This window comes from Rhinoderma darwinii, chromosome 1, assembly GCF_050947455.1.
Source record: "Rhinoderma darwinii isolate aRhiDar2 chromosome 1, aRhiDar2.hap1, whole genome shotgun sequence".
Lineage (NCBI taxonomy): Eukaryota > Metazoa > Chordata > Amphibia > Anura > Rhinodermatidae > Rhinoderma > Rhinoderma darwinii.
In genome coordinates, this window is record NC_134687.1 from 648,165,856 (window position 1) to 648,181,062 (window position 15,207).

The 15,207-nt window shown below is 49.8% G+C and overlaps 1 protein-coding gene across 1 annotated transcript in view; it reads right to left on the bottom strand.

The window, feature by feature from the left end:
- LOC142655967 (uncharacterized) overlaps positions 1-15,207 on the bottom strand; it is a 75,444-nt gene that overhangs the window by 25,254 nt on the left and 34,983 nt on the right.

A 15,207-nucleotide genomic window follows, 5' to 3' on the forward strand; every position in this document is an offset into this window, starting at 1 on the left:
ATGGCCGTTTGCAACGCCATAAAACCCAAACTGGCATCGGCAGAGTCCAAAGAATGGATCCAGTAAAACCTCAGAAAAGTATGTAACGAGGACCAGGTGGTGGTTTTACAGACCTGAAGGACAGAAACCCGATAAAGCATCTCCCAGGAGGCCCCAACTGCCCTGGTAGAGTGAGCAGTGACCGAGAAGGGAGGTTACCTATGTCATGGGGTTCGTTAAGTTAATACACAATCAATAGAGCCAGTGACGACATGTCAACTCCAGCAGGGTTTATTTCATCCAATGCTTACAGAACAAGTAGCCTTCAAAGCAGGAACAACACACAGTCCACAAAATCAGGTAATCACAGGAAACTCCTCAGAGCGCTGGCCTCAGCTTCAGCTCTCATTAAAGTCCACATCCAGGAGATCTCCATCCTCCCCAGGACAAGCCCTTGTATACCCCTCAGGAGGAGGAACATCTTGGCAGTTTCTAGTTACCATAATTTGTTATAATGACTTTAGTTTGTATCTCTACTGTCTGTATGCGAGTTATGTCTTTTGCACTATTATGTGTATTGCCCAACTATTGTCTGCCACAGCCAAGATGAGAACACAGTGGGGGGAGATAATTGGATCTGCTTTGTTTGCTGGTCTGCACTCTAGCTGAGTGATGGTGGTGCCTCCTGATGACACCCTGTGGAGACTGGACAATGAGGACACTTTAGGTCTCGTGGACTGCACCTCTGACTCATCTAAGTGTCCATAGGCTGGAGACACGACCTGTGGTACCTGATTACAGAATCATTCCTCTCTGCTGAGGACTCACAATAAACCACACAAAATGCACCATCACAACCTACCCTTAGCAGAGTAGGCCCTTTTAACGGCGAACGGATCCAGCTAGCAATGGTGGCCTTTGAAGCCGGGCCAATCTTACGAGGGCCCTTAGGAACAACAAATAGAGTCTCCGACTTTCGGAAGGACTTCATAGCTGCAATGTGGACCCGAGTGGCTCCGACGACATCCATGCAATGTAACGTTTAGAACAAAACGAAGGAAAGACAATGTCCTCTTTAAGTTGGAAAGAGGAAGCCACCTTAGGAAGGAAAGATGGAAATGGACGTAGCACCACCTTGTCCCTAAGAAAAACTGTAAGCGGAGGTTTGCAGGACAAGGCTGTCAGCTCAGAAACTCTACGGATAGAGGTGTTCGCCACAAGAAAAACTACCTTCCAAGATAAGATCCGGAGAGAAACTTCCCACAAAGGTTTGAAGGGTGCAGCCTGGAGTACGTCAAGGACCAGATTGAGATCCCAAGGTTCCAGAGGAAACGGATAAGGAGGAGAACAATGTGTGACTCCCTGCAAAAAAGTCTTAATTGGAGCACTGTCAAAATCAAAATGCATTGGGAAAAAATTAGATAGGGCTGAAACCTGCCCCTTTATAGAGTAGCCAATTTAAGTCCATGGTCCAAGCCAACCTGGAGGAAGGCCAGAATTTGTGAGATGGAAAAACAAGGGGGTAGAGCTCATGGGATTCAAACCATCTAAAATAAGCCAACCAATCGCGATGGTAAATTCTTTGGGATTGAGTCTTCTGGGCCTTAATCATGGTCTGAATAACCGGATCAAAGAAATCTTTGAACTTCAAAACCGCGATTTCAATAGCCAAGCCATCAAACGCAGCCGAGGTAAAACAGAGTGGCACACTGGACCTTGGGAAAGGAGGTTGTGCCGCTGAGGAAGCGGCCATGGCGCGTCTGCTAACATGAGCATGAGATCTGCATACCAAGCCCTGCGAGGTTAGTCTGGGGCCACCAAAATGGTATGGATTCTTGCGTCCTTGACCCTTTTCAGGACTCGAGGCAGGAGTAGATGGGGAGGAAAAAGATAAAGGAGGTTGAAGGATGACTAGGTTAGAGCCAGAGCGTCGTCTCCTATGGCCCTGGGATCCCTGGTTCTGGTGACTTAGTCCGGGTACTTGTGATTGAGTTGAGAGGCGAAGAGATCCACGTCCGGGAAACCCCACCGAATGCAAATGCGGTGAAAAATTTCTGGATGAAGAGATCATTCTCCGGGATCCAGGCGCTCCGCCTTCCAGTTGTCTACTCCTGGGATGTTGTAATGGTGGCAGCCGCCGATCATCACCATCCTACTTCCCCATGCGGGCGCCAGCGTCTCTCACCGCGGTGTCGGCATCCTCCACCTCCTTTCCGGGGATGCCGGCGTCTTCTGGCCTCGGTTACTGCTGCTCATAGGGTGCACGAGCTCGCTCCCGACATTAAAGGGCCAGCACACGCACCAGGAAAATCTCCCCAACCTATTCCAGCATACCAGGAACTACAAAAGGGACTCTGCCTATTCATTCCTTGCCAGAACAATGTTGTGTCTACCCATGTTTGTCTAGCAAATGGTTCCTTAGCTGTATTCTGTTTTCCTGTATCTGTATAGTCAAGTGTTCGAGACGACTGAATTATTCATATTCAGTGTCCGTGTCAAGTATCTGTGCCCAGTCTTCTATTCAGGTACTCTAGTCTTAAAGACTATCATTCACTACTGTGACATACTGCAGAGTTGTCTGCCTGTATCCGCACTGGAAGAGTCCGGAGACGAGACGTCGTCTTGTTGATCTGGAGCTGAGCTTCCGAATCGGATCAGGTGCCTTGATCTGTGAGGCAGCCGAAGACCACCCCATCCAGACAAACTTCCATTCGTCGTGATGACTTGCCAGTTGATAGTTGTTAAGGGTTTTTCCTGAGAGATGTCGGGGAAAGACATCCACCACAGCAGCTCCTCCTTGACTGAAGGGGGCAGACGGATCATCAGAATCAAGGACTCCGGAGACTTTTCCCAACTAAATAGAATAGCCAGCTTGAGATCGGGAGTAAAATTGAGCAAATGGTACTGCCTTGAAGTCCTCAAGACTTTCATGAAGCGAATGCAGAAAGGAGCATTCCTGTGGAGTACTGTCACTGTCCTGTTTGGAAGGTGCCTTCACCAGAAGATCGTCCAAGTATAGGATAACCGCTATCCCCCTGGATCTGAGAAAAGCCATGAGAACCGCCATGATCTTAGTGAAGGCCCTTGGAGCCATGGCCAGCCCAAAGGGGAAGGCCATAAACTGGAAATGCTCTGAACCTACTGCAAAGTGCAACAAACGCTGATGTACTTGAACAATGGGAACATAAAGATAAGTATCCCTGATATCTATTGAGGACAGGAACTCGTCGACCTCCAAGGAAGCGACCACCAATCGCAGAGACTCCACGCAAAATCTTTGAATCTTCAAATATCAATTGAGACGTTTTATATCCAAAATGGGTCGAAGAGAACGTCCTTCTGTTGCACTCTAATAAAGGTTTGAACAAAACCCTTTGAACAGTTCTGGAGTTCATACTGGGACAATTGCTCCTTGAGGGAGGAGGCTTTGACTGGCTTGAGAAAAAGCTTGGCCCCAGGCACGAAAAAATGCCCGGGATGGCGCAGAAGAAAACTGTATTTTGCAGCCTGTCGACACAACCTCCCGCACACAGGCGTCTTCGATGTTTTTGAGCCCTGTCTCCTGGAAGTAGAGCAGCCGTTACCCAATACGAGGGAGCAGCTCAGATGAGGGCAAATTTTCAGTATGTGGAAGCCCGCTATACCAGGGTAGGTCTAGCGGGTCTGTTGCGAGGCTGCCAGGAGTTTCGCAACCAGAAAAAATGTCTGTGCGCTCGGAAGGGAGTTCTGCCTCTGACGTGGGGCCGAGTACTGGAATGAACAAAATCATCTTTCTCTTCTGACTGAGGTAACTGTGCGTCGTCGTTGAAGTAAATTGCTCCTTCTTCCTGTAGCCTCATAAATGAGTTGGACCAGGCCAAATCCATAAAGGAGATCCTGGGCAAACGGAAGAAGGTTTTCGTCCTTCCTAGGGGCACTTCCCAGAGGCTCTGTCAGCATCCCTGTTCCTACTCCAAATGGCCCAGCGGACAGCTACCGCATTAGCTATAGCCTTAGCCGACCTTTGGGCGCGACCTGCGGGGAACAGCACGAGGACCCGGAAGAGAGTGCCGGCGTCTGCCAGAAGGAGGAGGACGCCGAGCAGAGAGATGTCCATGGCTGGGATCGTCAGGGGGTGAGTTAGAACGGCGATCCCCGGCCATGGACGTAACAGTATCCCCCCTCTTACGCCCCCTCCTCTTGGGACCAGAGCGGGAAAGAAATTTCTTCACGAGAACAGGGGCATCGATATTCTCCTCTGGCTCCCAAGACCTCTCCTCTGGACCAAATCCCCTCCAATCCACCAAGTAAAATGTCCTGCCTCCTAATTTCTTGGTGGCCAGGATCTCCCTCACTACGAAAGTTCCGGATGAACTGCCAAGAGCCACTGCGGAATTAGGAGTCCTGGAGTAGCAGTTTAGAACCACGGGTTTTAGCAAGGATTTGTGGAAGGAGTTAGGGATCTTGAGGGTAGGAGGCAGTCGAAGTTTGTACGACACAGGATTGATCTGCAGCAGAATGTCGAAGGGTCCCAGGAATCTGGGAGCAAATTTGCAAGATGGCACCCTCAGCCGGATATTCCTGGAAGACAGCCAGACCTTTGTACCTGGAAGAAACCGGGGAGGTTCTCGTCTTCTAGTGTCTGCCTTTCTCTTCATGTGGTCCACCGCCAGCAGAATAGAAGATCATGTCTGCTGCCATATTTGCAGAAAGTTCCTGAAGGTAGAATCGGCTGCAGGCACCTGAGACATAGTAGAGCCGGGCAGGGGTATTCGAGGATGTTGGCCATAGACTATGAAGAACGGACTGGAGGTGGTGGACTCACTGGTATGGTTATTATAAGAGAACTCTGCCCACGGGAGCAGCTGCACCCAGTCATCATGTCTTCTGGAAACAAAGTGCCGTAGGTAGTTCTCCATAATTTGATTAATCCTCTCAACTTGCCCATTGGACTGAGGGTGATAAGCTGAGGAGAAGTCCAACTTTACCCCGAGTAGGCCGCAGAGTGCTCTCCAGAACTTAGAGGTGAACTGGACCCCTCGATTCGAGACAATATGCAGAGGTAATCCATGCAGACGGAAGATGTGTTGCATGAAGAGGTCAGCCAGTCGAGCGGCAGAAGGCAGACCAGTCAGGGGAACAAAATGAGCCATCTTTGAAAAACGATCCACCACCACCCAAATCAGACTGCATCCTGCAGAGGGAGGCAGATCGGTAACAAAATCCATAGCAATATGCCGCCATGGGGCATAGGGCACAGGAAGTGGTTGGAGCAGACCGGCTGGTCTGGAGTGGGCACCCTTGTTGGCTGCACACACCGTACAGGAGGAGACAAAGTCTATGACGTCTTTGGGCAGCGTGGGCCACCAGAACTGACGGGCAATTAGGTCTCGGGTCTTACGGGCACCCGCATGTCCTGCCAGCTTGGGACAGTGACCCCAGCGAAGGATTCTTCCTCTGTCTGCCAGCCGTACAAAAGTTTTTCCTGGGGGAATGCCTCTAACCTGCAGAAGATTGACAGAGTAGATGCAGGAAGGATCGATAATATTCTGTGGGGACTCCACAGTGTCCTCTGTTTCAAAAGACCTGGACAAGGCATCGGCCCTCACATTCTTGTCGGCAGGTCGGTAGTGGAGTTCGAACCGGAACCGTGCAAAAAACAATGACCATCTGGCTTGACGAGGGTTCAGTCGTTGAGCCGTCTGTAGGTAGGTCAAGTTCTTGTGGTCCGTGAAGACCAGGATAGGATGAGCTGCACCTTCCAGTAGGTGTCTCCATTCCTGCAGAGCCAGCTTGATGGCCAGTAACTCCCGGTCACCAATCGAATAGTTGCGCTCTGCAGGAGAAAACAGCTTGGAGTAGTAACCACATACCACCGTCTTGCCTTTCGAACCCCTCTGGAACAATAGTGCCCCGGCACCAATAGAGGAGGCGTCCACCTCTAACGAAAACTGCAGGGACACATCAGGATGGTGCAGAATGGAGGCAGACGTGAAGGCTTTCTTTAAGGTTTCAAATGCGATCTCCACCTCTGGAGTCCATACTGTGGCATTCATACCCTTTTTAGTGAGGGTGGAGATGGGAGCTGTCAGAGAAGAGAAGTTGGGGATGAATAGTCTGTAGAAGTTGGCGAATCCCAGGAAGCGTTGTATGGCCCTTAAGCCTTGGGGACGTGGCCACTCCAGGCAGCCTTGACCTTTTCAGGGTCCATCTTGAGACCCTGATCAGAGATAATGTAGCCCAGGAAGGGTAGAGACTTCTCTTGGAACACACACTTCTCCAACTTGGCGTAGAGATGATTCTCTCTTAATCTAAGCAACACCTGGCGGACATGGCCCTGAAGAGTCACAAGATCTGGGGAAAAAAATCAAGATACACCACAACACAGACATAGAGGAGGTCACGAAATATGTCATTCACAAATTCTTGAAATACTGCGGGAGCGTTACACAGGCCGAAGGGCATGACCAAATATTCGTAGTGTCCATCACGTGTGTTAAAGGCAGTCTTCCACTCGTCTCCCTGATGGATCCGGATTAGATTGTAGGCCCCCCGCAGGTCAAGCTTGGAAAAAAATTTCACCCCCCGTATACGATCAAAGAGCTCAGAAATCAACGGCAAGGGGTACCTGTTCTTCACCATGATCTGATTGAGACCCCGGTAGTCAATGCAGGGTCGAAGGGATCCATCCTTCTTTTTGACAAAGAAAAACCCGGCTCCGGCCGGAGATGAAGACTTTTGTATGAAGCCCCTCTCCAGATTCTTTAATGTAGGCCGACATAGACCGGGTCTCTGGCAAGGAAAGAGGATATACTCTACCGCGAGGAGGAGAAGAGTCAGGAACCAAGTCGATAGGGCAGTCGTATTCTCAATGTGGTGGCAATATCTCTGCCTCCTTTTTGTCGAAGACATCAGCGAACTGAGAGTAACAAGGAGGTAGCCCTGTCAATGACTGAGGCGAAGAAGGCTGGGATGGATGGACATGGCTCATACAGCGGTCTAGACACTTGAGACCCCACTGAAGAACCTCTCCAGAGTTCCAATTCAGGACTGGGGCGTGAAGACGGAGCCAAGGCAATCCCATTATTCATTTATTTTTTAGGCACTTTACTCATTACTGCCCCCTATATTTCACTTACATTATTACACTTGCACATACACTATTCATTTATTTCTTACTACACATCCCATGCACCACATACCACTCCCCTCAAGACTAGTGGGAGTGGCTATTATTATTTAAAGCACCTGCTCACTCGCCTTCATCAGCGTTTCTGACCTGGCTGTGTCCTTTTGTAAGTATGGCCTTTTTTCGGTGTTTTTGCATAAATGTCCTTGTTTTTATCTGTTTTGTCAAGGCAAACCCAGCAGCACGGAGTTGATGGCCTTGGACAGGACATAGAGAGAGATCAGCTCGGAATGAAGAGCTCCCATCTGGAGTCTCAACGGCTTGGTCACAGACAATACTGGGTCAGGCAAAGGCAGTCCATCTACCGAGGCAACGATCAATGGTCTCTCCAGCAAAACAGTGGGCAACTGAAGGAGATCCACAAGGTCTTGACAGATGAAATTGGCTGCGGAGCCAAAGTACAGGTAGGCAGAGACTGGAGGAGGTCTCCCGCCAGCGACAATGGTCACAGGAATGAACAGCTTGGACGAGAATTCTCTATCAAGTGCAGTAGCGCCCAGGGTTGTCTCTCCAACAAATCCCAGACATTGGGGTTTCTTAGGCCTCTGGGGACACAGACGCACGACATGGCCAGCGAGGCCGCAATACAGACAGAGTCCAGAGGTGCGCCTGCGCTGTTTCTCCTGATCAGACAGTTTAAGCCGATCCACCTGCATCGGGACCTCGGGCGCAGCAAAAGAACAGGGCAAGAGGGGTTGCTGGAAGTTGGGCGCCAGTCTAGGAAGCCGTCTCTCCTGAAGAATCTCTTGGGATCTCTCTCTGAGCCTTATGTCCACGCGGGTAGCCAGTAGAATCAGATCATCCAGGGCAGCTGGGAGATCTCGAGCAGCCAGTTCGTCTTTGATCTCAGGCGATAGGCCATGCCAGAAGGATGCTACCAAGGCCTCATTGTTCCAAGACAATTCTCCTGCCAGAGTCCGGAACTGGATGGTGTATTCGCCCACGGAAGCGTCCGCCTGACGCAGGTTAAAAATAGCAGTGGCTGCCGATGAGGCTCGTCCAGGCTCCTCAAATACGGAACGGAACAACCGCACAAACCCCAGGAAGTCTCTGGTCACGGGTCCCTGTCGTTCCCAGATTGGATTCGCCCACGCCAGGGCCTTGCTGGCGAGTAGGGATACAATAAAGGCAATCCTGGCTCCGTCCGAAGGAAATGCTTGGGCGTGCAGAGTGAAGTGGATTTGGCATTGGTTCAGGAACCCCCTGCACGAACTTGCGTCTCCATGGAACCGTGGTGGCAATGGCAGCGAGAACCGAGAGTCCGAACTGGAGCTGCCAGGAGGTGTAGAAGGAGCGTCGATCGGAGGAATTTGACTAGGAGCGATGACGGAAGAAACTAGCGCACCAAGATGCTGCACCATGGAGTCTACTGCCACAATGAGTTGATCCTGTCGCGCTTGCAGATCCTGCAGGTCCGCCTGCATGGCTTGGGAGGATGACAGGCTCTTGACTTGGCCAGTGGGGTCCAAGGCCTGAGCGTACTGTCACGGCGCGGGGTGTGGACCCACTGGGCCGTACCGCGTAGCGAGGTAGCAGCTGGCCAACAAGGTACAAAACAATGTCTATAGTTCAGAACGGGTACCTGAGGCAATGTAGACAGTAGCAGGAACACGACTTGGCTTTCACAGCAGGTGACGCCGCGGAAAGACACGACTTGGCTTTTACAGCAGGTGACGCCGCGGATGCGGCGGAAGACACGACTTGGCTTTCACCGCAGGTGGTGATAGTACGGGACACAGGGTACAGGCAGCAGGAACTGGAAAACACTGGGAGACCTTTAGCAAGACAGACTAGAGTATACAACAACGCTCAGGCAAGGAACCAGTGGGCAGAGCCCCTTTTTATAGCCCAGCAGCCATTTGAGCTGATAACTGATTTCTGACAGCTGGACGCGTACTGGCCCTTTAAGGCCGTGAACGCGCGGGCGCGCGCGACCTGCGGGGAACAGCACGAGGACCCGGAAGAGAGTGCCGATGTCTTCCAGAAGGAGGAGGACGCCGAGCAGAGAGATGTTCATGGCTGGGATCGTCAGGGGGTGAGTTAAAACGGCGATCCCCGGCCATGGACGTAACAGCGAGTTTATCTACGGCCTGGATGAGGGAAGCCACCCATTGGGAGGTAATATGCTCACCAACTATGTGTCATGCCCTTGGCCGCGGGCCGTCAGGCTCACTCACCTCCTGGCGGCCACAGCCATGGGTTTGCGAGCGTTGGCCCCAGTCTCCTCCTCAGGACTCACTTCCGCTCACCATGGCCAGGTCCCGTAGGGTGCTCATGCCCGCTCTTAAAGGGGCAGCACACGCACCGGATTTTAATGTAAAATTAGCCCATGAGTACCCTGGACTATAAGAGGGGCCCAGCCCCTTCCTTCCTTGCCTGAGCGTTGTTGTCGTACCCAAAGTTTGTCTATGCAAATGGTCTCCTAGTGTTTCCCGTTCCTGTATCCCGTGCCATCCTAGTCTAGTGCCGTGCTGAGCTGTAGTCGTGCTGTGCTGCATACCACACCTGTCCTGCTACACCACGCCTGACGTCTTGCTACTGTCCGAGCTTCCACATGTACCCTATACGAACTATAGACTGTGACCTGCGCTCTGTTGGCAAGCTGCCATACCTTCAAGATGGCACGGCCGAGTGGGTCCACGAACCCAACATGGCCTCCTGGCAGTGTTGATCCTCGTTTTTCTTTGCCACTTCCTGATCGCTATGATGGAGATGCAAGTACCTGTTGTGGATTTCTGAACCAGTGCCAGATCCACTTCAGTCTGTATGCACATGCATTTTTGTCTGATGGCGCAAAGGTTGCTTTCATCAGCTCTCTCCTCACTGGCAAGGCCCCTGCATGGGCTAATCCTATCTTTGAGAGACAAGGACCAGAAACCCGTGACTTCCAGGGGTTCCTCCGGACATTTCGCACAGTGTTTGAGGAGCCTGGACGAGTCTCATCTGCAGCAGCTTCCTAGCTAAACCTACGCCAAGGAGACACCTCTGTGGGCGAGTACGCCATCCACTTCCGCACCCTGGCAGGAGAACTGTTGAGGAACAATGAGGCCCTGGTGGCTACATTCTGGCAGGGACTGTCTCCTAAGATTAAGGGCGAACTTGCCGCTCGAGATCTACAGTCTACCCTGGATGGCCTCATTGATTGCCTGGATTGATATGGGGATCTGAGAACAGCTCCAAGAAGTTGGGAGGGAGGGAGGCCTTCCTAGTCCAGCCCCACCCTTGCAGCAACCTCTGCTGTCCTCAGATGCCGAGTCTGTGATGGTGGACCAGGGTAAGCTATATACCCAGGAGAAATAACGCAGACGCACTTCGGGACTCTGTCTATATTGCGGCCTCGGATGCCATCTTGTGCATCTGTGTCCTCAAAAGCCCCGAAGCCTAGGGTTGGTAGGAGAGACAACCTTGGGTGAAAAAAGACTTATGTCTAAATTATCCATTCCCGTGACCATAGTGTCCGGCGAGAAAACGCATCAGGTCTCTGTGTATCTGGACTCTGGATCCGCTGCTAATTTAATTTGTAGAGATCAGGTGGATCTTCTTCAATTACCCACTACCCCTCTGTAGAGGCCGTTGATGGTTGCATCGGTAAATGGACTACCTCTGCAAGACCCAGTTATAGCTGTGACAAAGCCGCTGAGTTTCCAAGTGGGAGCTCTCCACTCCGAGCTGCTATCGTTCTTTGTCTTGTCAAAGTCCATTAACCATGTGCTGCTGGGCCTGCCTTGGCTCCGACTACATGCCCCAGTCCTGGACTGGAACTCTGGAGAGGTTCTCCAGTGGGGCCCCGAGTGTCACAACCGTTGCCTGGGACAGATTCGTTCGGCTCAGCCTCCCCTGCCCCAGTCATTGGCAGGATTGCCTGGTAATTTTTCTGCATTTTCGGACGTCTTCAGCAAGAGGGAGACGGAGACGCTGCCCCCACACCGGGTATATGACTGTCCTATCGAGCGGATTCCTGGTGCATCCCTACCCTGGGGTAGGGTATATCCTCTCTCTTTACCAGAGACTCTGTCCATGTCCGCCTATGTTAAAGAGAACTTGGAGGGGGGCTTCATACGGAAGTCTTCCTCCCTGGCAGGAGCCAGGTTCTTCTTCGTCCAAAAAAAAAAGAAGGATGGTTCTCTGCATTCCTGTATCGACTACCGGCGTCTCAACCAGATCACGGTGAAAAATAAATATCCTTTGCCATTGATCTCAGAACTATTTGATCGTATACGTGGTGTCAAGATTTTTTCCAAACTAGACCTGCGTGGGGCTTATAACCTAATCCGGATTCACCGGGATGACGAATGGAAGACTGCATTTAACACCCGTGATGGACACTATGAATATCTAGTAATGCCCTTCGGCCTGTGTAATGCTCCCGCGGTCTTCCAGGGGATTGTTAATTACATTTTCCGTGAACTCCTCTATGTTTGTGTAGTAGTCTATTTTGATTTTTTTCTCCAGATCCTATGACACATCAGGGACATGTCCGTCAAGTTTTGCTGTGGTTAAGGGAGAATCGTCTGTGCGCTAAGTTGGAGACGTGCATGTTTGAGAGCGATGCTCTACCCTTCCTGGGCTACATCGTTTCGAATCGAGGTCTCGAGATGGATCCTGAAAAGGTAAAGTCCGTCCTGGAATGGCCACACCCTCAAGGCTTGAGGGCCATACAGTGCTTTCTGGGATTCGCCAATCTTTACAGACAGTTCATCACAAACTTCTCCTCACTGACATCTCCTATCTCTAACCTCACCAAGAGTGCGCATTCAATAGCCTGACGACTGCCTTCATGTCAGCCTCTATCCTCCATCATCCAGATGTTTCTCTACAGTTCTCGTTGGAGGTGGACGCCTCCTCTGTCGGTGCTGGTGCACTTCTGTTCCAGAGAGGTACCAAGGGCAAGTCAATGGTATGTGGATATTTCTCTAAGCTCTTCTCTTCCGCAGAAGACAACTACTCGATTGGGGATCGGGAGCTACTGGCTATCAAATTGGCCATGGAGGAGTGGAGACATCTACTAGAGGCCTGATTTTTACAGACCACAAGAATCTCACCTATCTCCAGACGGCCCAACGGCTGAATCCTCATCAGGCCAGGTGGTCGCTGTTCTTTACCAGGTTCCAGTTGGAGCTCCATTATCGCCCAGCTGACAAAAATGTGAGGGCCGATGCCTTGTCAAGGTCTTTCGAGACAGAAGACACCATGGAGATTCCACAGAACATTATTGATCCGTCTTGCATGGTCTCTGTCAACTCCCTGCAAGTTGGAGACATTCCTCCAGGGAGGACTTTTGTGCGCCTGGCTGACCAAGGGAGAATCCTCCGCTGGGGACACTCCTCTAGACTGGCAGGTCACGCGGGCACCCGTAAGACCAAAGATCTGATTGCCCATCATTTCTTGTAGCCCACGCTGCCCAAAGACATTATGGACTTTGTTGCTTCCTGCTCAGTGTGCAGCTAACAAGGTCGCTCACTCCAGACCTGCTGGCCTACTCCAGCCATTGCCTGTGCCCAATGCTCCTTGGCAGCATATATCTATGGACTTTATCACGGACCTGCCTCTCTCTGCTGGATGCAGTACTGTCTGGGTGGTGGTGGTTTCGAAGATGGCCCAGTTCGTTTCTCTGACCGGTCATCCTTCTGCCCCTCAACTGGCCAAGCTTTTCATTCAACGCATCTTCCGCCTGCACGGCTTGCCACAGCATATGGTGTCTGATCGGGGGAGGTTCAGTTCACCTCGAAGTTCTGGAGAGCCCTCTGCGGACTCCTTGGTGTAAAGTTGGACTTTTCCTCAGCCTACCATCCTCAGTCCAATGGTCAGGTCGTGAGGATCAATCAGATCTTGGAGAACTACCTACGCCACTTCATCTCCAAGCATCATGATGACTGGGTGCAGTTGCTCCCTTGGGCTGAATTCTCTTACAATAATGTTAGGAAAGTTTTATTTTAAATGTATGTATCGGAAACTAAGGTATACAAGCTATACAAGTTTCCTGCAAATGTTTTTGGCTGTCAAAGTGTTAAATATGTTATCAAGTGGGAGGGGGTGGGCAGCTGAATTCCTTTATAGAGAGAATTGAAGCATTCATTTAAGTTTCAAGGTCAAATAAAGAGGTAACAAAGCTGTTTAAAAACTGGTTTGAACTAGGTTCATCCCATGTATAAAAGCCATGATACTCAAGGTAGCCGTAGATAAAAGCTGAAAGATGACTTAATCTGATGTTGTTTTGTCTCCTCGTTAACGAGAATAAAAGGCCGCAATATTTCAATTTATTCGGGTGACTCCTTGAATCTCTTTGATAGGTACATGAATTCTTCTAACAATTGGTCCTTTCAGCCGGGAATCCAACATCTCCTAACCCCTCGTCTACGCAAGGACAGCATACTGTGAACGGGGTGAGTTATTCAATGAACTCACTAAATCTAAAGACCTCCAGCTGAATTGCTGTCAAACAGAGGCCAGTCTGATGGGACGGACGGGGTGGAGTGAAGGATTCTAAAAGAACGTATAGAAAGGAATTGAGGATTAAAGTTTTCATTTGAATAAAGGTAATATAATTTTGTGTATATATACACACTACCGTTCAAAAGTTTGGGGTCACCCAGACAATTTTGTGTTTTCCATGAAAACTCACACTTATATTTATCAAATGAGTTGCAAAATGACTAGAAAATATAGTCAAGACATTGACAAGGTTAGAAATAATGATTTTTATTTGAAATAATAATTTTCTCCTTCAAACTTTGCTTTCGTCAAACAATGCTCCATTTGCAGAAATTACAGCATTGCAGACCTTTGGCATTCTAGCTGTTAATTTGCTGAGGTAAAATCGGGAGAAATGTCACCCCATGCTTCCAGAAGCCCATCCCACAAGTTGGATTGGCTTGATGGGCACTTCTTGCGCACCATACGGTCAAGCTGCTCCCACAACAGCTCTATGGGGTTGAGATCTGGTGACTGCGCTGGCCACTCCATTACAGATAGAATACCAGCTGCCTGCTTCTTCCCTAAATAGTTCTTGCATAATTTGCAAGGTGTGCTTTGGGTCATTGTCCTGTTGTAGGATCAAATTGGCTCCAATCAAGCGCTGTCCACAGGGTATGGCATGGCGTTGCAAAATGGAGTCATAGCCTTCCTTATTCAAAATCCCTTTTACCTTGTACAAATCTCCCACTTTACCAGCACCAAAGCAACCCCAGACCATCACATTACCTCCACCATGCTTCACAGATGGCGTCAGGCACTCTTCCAGCATCTTTTCAGTTGTTCTGCGTCTCACAAATGTTCTTCTGTGTGATCCAAACACCTCAAACTTCGATTCGTCTGTCCATAACACTTTTTCCAATCTTCCTCTGTCCAATGTCTGTGTGCTTTTGCCCATATTAATCTTTTCCTTTTATTAGCCAGTCTCAGATATGGCTTTTTCTTTGCCACTCTGCCCTGAAGGCCAGCATCCCGGAGTCGCCTCTTTACTGTAGACATTGACACTGGCGTTTTGCAGGTACTATTTAATGAAGCTGCCAGTTGAGGACCTGTGAGGCGTCTATTTCTCAAACTAGAGACTCTAATGTACTTGTCTTGTTGCTCAATTGTGCAGCGGGGCCTCCCACTTCTCTTTCTACTCTGGTTAGAGCCTGTTTCTGCTGTCCTATGAAGGGAGTAGTACACACCGTTGTAGGAAATCTTCAGTTTCTTGGCAATTTCTCGCATGGAATAGCCTTCATTTCTAAGAACAAGAATAGACTGTCGAGTTTCACATGAAAGCTCTCTTTTTCTAGCCATTTTGAGAGTTTAATCGAACCCACAAATGTAATGCTCAAGATTCTCAACTAGCTCAAAGGAAGGTCAGTTTTATAGCTCATCTAAACAGCAAAACTGCATAAGGGTTTTCAAGTGTTTTCTAATCATCCATTAGCCTTCTAACATAGTTAGCAAACACAATGTACCATTAGAACACTGGAGTGATGGTTGCTGGAAATGGGCCTCTATACACCTATGTAGATATTGCATTACAAACCAAACGTTTGCAGCTAGAATAGACATTTAGCACATTAACAATGTATAGAGTGTAT